Consider the following 6,000-nt stretch of genomic DNA (forward strand, 5'->3'; position numbering starts at 1 on the left):
TGTTAGTGTGAGAGTCAGTCTTTTCCTGGTTGGTCATTTGTAAGAAAGCAGTCTTCTAGAGAAACAATTCTAAAATGTCTGATCTTTGCTATTCGGTTACTTGCTGCTCAGGTTGTGCTTCTCCAAGGTCTCTCATTCTGGGACGGCTGATCTTACCTTCTCTTTCGATTCTGCCTCCTTCTTGGACTCTGCCTCATATTTTGGTAACTTTTCGGTGTTGATTCAGTGTCTTACGTACACAGGAACAGAAAAACCAGTTTGGTTTTCTTTTATTCTTCACCTTCTTCGACTGAGTGGCATATGATCAGATTTTCTTTCTTAAAGTCCCTTGTAGAGGTCTTCTGACACTCATGGTCATATTTCGTGCCTGGAAAGAGAAGAGAAGTGATTAGTTTTGAGGAAAGAGAATAACAACTGAGTTGCAAGGGAGATTTCGTGAAAAAGAGATGTGGGCTGATGAGGACTTTTGTGTCAGGCAAGGGAAGTGTAGAGGTCTTGGGCAGCAAAGTCAATGGAGAAAATGAGGAGCATAGATGGAGTCATCTTACATTCATACTGCCTCTGTACCTCCGTTGACAACCGGTCGTCTTTCTTCCTTTCATCCTTGAAGCAAACCGTGTTGCAACTCTTCTTGGCTTCTCTGGCTTCCTGGTTCCCTTAGTCATGATGATCCCACAAAGTGGGCTAACCCAGAATCTCTGCCTCTGACCCCCCTATATATACCTACTCAGGACAATGAGGAGCCACACCCTTCAATCTGATTTTTCACCTAGGCACTCCCCAGCCAATAGTGGCCTTGGGGTCTTAGACATCACAATGTACCACTTTGTCCATCAACAGGCAGTAGTGAAGCCTAAGGGAAGCCATGATACCTCTTACCGATTGCTGACACCTCTTTGTGTCTGATTCTGGGGAGTGGTGATTCAGGGGCATGGTGTTTCTGCTCATGACCTTCAGACTTTCCTTCAGTGCCCTTTATTCTTTGACTTATTTGTGTCCCTTCAATGCTCCTGCCTCCTCCATCCCTGTATGAACACTTTCGTGCCATTTCAGCACTTCAGAGTCCTCTAGTCACTTCATCTCTAGACCACCCTCTTCCTATTGGGGGTTCTTGAGGGTCTTAAGGAACTGAAGAGGAAGCACTTAATGTGGAAAAATGTTTTTAAGAACATGTTGTATATTTTGTCTACTCCAATGAGTTTTAGGGACCCCATGTTTTGGTGAATCCACAGTCTGTTGCCCCAAGGTCAATAGACCGTCTCGATAAATTACACATCATTGCAATGAAAGTGTTAGATGTCTCCTCCACTAATATTGATGGGGACACTTCAACTCTCATATTGAGTAGGGAAACTCAACTTGCCCCATCTACCAGAAATATAATTCTGATTAAAAAGATAGAAAAAAAAAAAAAAAAGAAAGGTGCCCAAAGGGAAGAGTCACATGACCAGTGTACCACGGACTCTTGACTGAATCACTTCCCCAATGGTCCCTCATTGACAGTTATCATCAGGTAGGGCCCACTGTGTAGCTCACCAATAGCTGAGCAGGATACGTTCCAGTAGGTACCTTATTGATAGTTGGTTGCTTATGGGCAGGGCCCAGGGCTGCACTGTCCAATTGCTGAGCAAGACCTGTTGCTTAGTAACAGGATGTAGAGTAGTAAGGCACAGCAATAGTTACCTGCTAAGGGCATATGTATTACTTTGCCAACCAAGGTCCGTCTAGTAAAGGCAATGGTTTTTCCCGTGGTCATGTATGGATGTGAGAGTTGGACTGTGAAGAAAGCTGATCGCCGAAGAATCGATGCTTTTGGACTGTGGTGTTGGAGAAGGTTCTTGAGAGTCCGTTATACTGCAAGGAGATCCAACCAGTCCATTCTAAAGGAGATCAATCCTGGATGTTCATTGGAGCGACTGATGCTAAAGCTGAAGCTGCAATACTTTGGCCACCTCATGCGACGAGTTGACTCACTGGAAAAGACTCTGATGCTGGGAAAGTTTGGGGGCGGGAGGAGAAGGGGACGACGGAGAATGAGATGGCTGGATGACATCACCGACTCTGTGGACATGAGTTTGAGTGAACTCCGGGAGTTGGTGATGGACAGGGAGGCCTGGCGTGCTGTGATTCATGGGGTCGCGGAGAGTCGGACACGACTGAGCGACTGAACTGAACTGAACTGAAGGGCTGTGCTCACGCTGCTCTGTTAACTAAGGATATTTTGGGTCTAGTGTGTTGGAATCTTTTTGATTGACTCCTTTCCAACCTCAGATTTTGATTTCACATGTTTGTTTAACTTTTGTACATCATTCTTTTCATTGTATTCCCAGGCATGCCTGTCAGAGTGTTTATCTATATGCCCCTCAAACAGTTGCCACATGATCCCAAGTGTCGCATATAGTATAGCTAATATATCAAACCCATCAAGAATGTGAAGGCCAGCCCACCTTGAGAACTACTTTGACAAAATTTACCATCACAGTGATTCTTATTCTATTCACAGTATAACAGAGCAGAATGATGGAAATTCAAAAAGTATAAAAATGAAATTAGAGGGCACCAATAAATATGTCAATAGAAATATATACTATTAAAATTTTCTCTTTGGTGTTCTAGCTAAATGTTTTTAACTTTATTATATGTGTTATATAATGTTAGAATATATAATACACATATATTTGGATGAGCATATATACATCCATGAATCCTTTGTAATTTATAGAATTTGAATCAAACTATATCAAGCAGGTTTTAGAAAAGGCAGAGGCACCAGAGATCAAATTGCCAACATCCGGTGGATCATGGAGAAAGCAAGAGAGTTTCAGAAAAACATCTATTTCTGCTTCATTGACTATGCCAAAGCCTTTGACTGTGTGGATCACAATAAACTGTGGAACATTCTGAAAGAGATGGGAATCCCAGACCACCTGACCTGCCTCTTGAGAAACCTGTATGCAGGTCAGGAAGCAACAGTTAGAACCGGTCATGGAACAACAGACTGGTTCCAAATAGGAAAAGGTGTACGTCAAGGTTGTATATTGTCACCTTGCTTATTTAACTTCTATGCAGAGTACATCATGAGGAACGCTGGGCTGGAAGAAGCACAAGCTGGAATCAAGATTGCTGGGAGAAATATCAATAACCTCAGATATGCAGATGACACTACCCTTATGGCAGAAAGTGAAGAGGAACTCAAAAGCCTCTTGATGAAAATGAAAGAGGAGAGTGAAAAGGTTGGCTTGAAGCTCAACATTCAGAAAACAAAGATCATGGCATCTGGTCCCATCACTTCATGGGAAATAGATGGAAAAACAGTGGAAACAGTGTCAGACTTTGTTTTTTTGGGCTCCAAAATCACTGCAGATGCTGATTGCAGCCATGAAATTAAAAGACGCTTGCTCCTTGGAAGGAAAGTTATGACCAACCTTGATAGTATATTAAAAAGCAGAGACATTACTTTGCCAACCAAGGTCCGTCTAGTCAAGGCAATGGTTTTTCCCGTGGTCATGTATGGATGTGAGAGTTGGACTGTGAAGAAAGCTGATCACCGAAGAATCGATGCTTTTGAACTGTGGTGTTGGAGAAGACTCTTGAGAGTCCCTTATACTGCAAGGAGATCCAACCAGTCCATTCTAAATGAGATCAATCCTGGATGTTCATTGGAGGGACTGATGCTAAAGCTGAAACTCCAATACTTTGGCCACCTCATGAGACGAGTTGACTCACTGGAAAAGACTCTGATGCTGGGAAAGGTTGGGGGCGGGAGGAGAAGGGGACGACAGAGAATGAGATGGCTGGATGGCATCACCGACTCTGTGGACATGAGTTTGAGTGTACTCCGGGAGTTGGTGATGGACAGGGAGGCCTGGCGTGCTGTGATTCATGGGGTCGCGGAGAGTCGGACACGACTGAGCGACTGAACTGAACTGATATGCACTATTGTAGCCTTCCTTTTCTATACAATATGCTGGAAGAATTTTTCCATCTCAACGAAAATGTATCTGCCATTATTTCTAAGGATTACTATAGTGTTCAAATACTTGCTTCTGCCATACTCCATACGAGTGCTTTGAGGAGAGGAACCATGTGTGCTTTGTTCACTGGTTGCTTCCATATCTTTTCTATTGTAAATAAGGCTGTAATACACATTGGAATTCATGTATCTTTTCAAATTAGTGTTCATTGTCTTCTGATATATACCTCGGAGTGGAATTGCTGGGTTAACTGGTAGTTCTTTTTTTAGATTTTGAGAAATTTTCATGATGTTTTCCACACCCACTGCACAAATCTACATTCCCACCAATTAAGTACAAGGGCTTCCCTTTCTCCACATCCTTGTCAACATTTATTATTTTCAGAGTTTTTGATTTGATGATAGCCATTCTGATGAGTGTGAGGTGATATCTCCTTGTGATTTTGGTTTTAATTTCTCTGACAGTGATGTTCAGCATTTTTTCATGTGCCATCTGTATAACTTCTTTGGAGAAAATCAGATATTCCCATTTTTTTTGTTTGTATATTAATATTGAGTTGAATAATCTGTTTAGATAGTTTTGATATTAACCCCTTATAGTCATATCATTTGCAAATACTTTCTCCAATTCAGTAGGTTGTCTTTTCATTTTGTCAGTGTTTTCGTTTGCTGTGCAAAAGATTTTAAGTTTATTTAGATCTCATTTTTTTCCTTTGCTTCCTTTGCCTTAGGAGACAGGTGAAAAAATTTTGCTATGGATTATGTCAAAGAGAATTCTGCCTACATTTTCTTCTACGGGTTTCATAGTTTCCAGTCTTTCATTTAGGGCTTTAATTCACTTAGATTTCATTTGTTTCATCATTTTTTGTAAGCTGAAACTCAAATACTTTGGCTAAATCATGCGACAAGTTGATTCACTGGAAAAGACTCTGATGCTGGGAGAGATTGGGGGCTGCAGGAGAAAGGACGACAGAGAATGAGATGGCTGCATGGCATCACCGACTCGATGGACATGAGTTTGAGTCAACTCTGGGAGTTGGTGGTGGACAAGGAGGCCTGGTGTGCTGTGATTCATGCCAGGGGTCGAAAAGAGTCGGACACAAATGAGCGACTGAACTGAACTGATAGCTTTCTGTATATAGTATCATCTCAACTGCAAGTAGTGACATTTTTACTTCTTCCTTCCAATTTGGATGACTTTTATTTATTTTCTTTGAATGATTACTGTGCCTAGTAATTCCAGTGCTTTAGAAGTGGAAAGAGTGCGCATCTGTGTCTTGTTCCTGATTTAGAGGGATAGCTTTCAGCTTTTTGCCACTGAATATGATATCATTTCTGTTTCTTATAAATCATATTTATTATGTTCAGATGACCACATGGATTATACAGTTCATGGAATTTTTTAGGCCAGAGTACGGGAGGGTGCACAGTGCGACTTCCACTTTCACTTTCATTATGTTCAGGTATATTCCCTCCATATCAAGTATGGTGAGAGTTTTTGAAATGAATGAATATTGCATTTTGCCAAATGCCTTTACAGCATCTGTTGAGATGATCATGTGATTTTTGTCCTTCTGTTTCCTAATGTAGTGTACCACACTGACTAATTTGCAGATATTGTGCCATCCTTGTACCCCTGGAATAAGTCCTTCTGGATCATGGTATATGATGGTTTCAATGTGGTGTTGAATTTGGTTCTCTTATATTTTGTGAAGAATATTCACATCTATATTCAACAGAAATATTGGCATTGAATTTTCTTTCTTGGTGGTGTCTTTGTCTGGTTTTAGTGTTAGGAAAATAATAGATTCATAAAAAATTTGGAAGTACTACATTTTCTCATTTTTTTGGAATAGTTTGAGAATGTTTGGTATAAGCTCTTCTGTATATGTTTGTAAACATTCTGCTGTGAAACTGTGTGGTCCTGAACTTTATTTTACTCAGAGATATTTTATTATCAATTCAATTTCACTACTAGTGTTTCAATTATTCAGATTATACATTTCTTCCTGATACAGTTTTGAAAG

The sequence above is a fragment of the Moschus berezovskii genome, chromosome 14, assembly GCF_049115385.1.
Source record: "Moschus berezovskii isolate FMDL1 chromosome 14, NW_MosBer_1.0, whole genome shotgun sequence".
Taxonomy (NCBI): Eukaryota; Metazoa; Chordata; class Mammalia; order Artiodactyla; family Moschidae; genus Moschus; species Moschus berezovskii.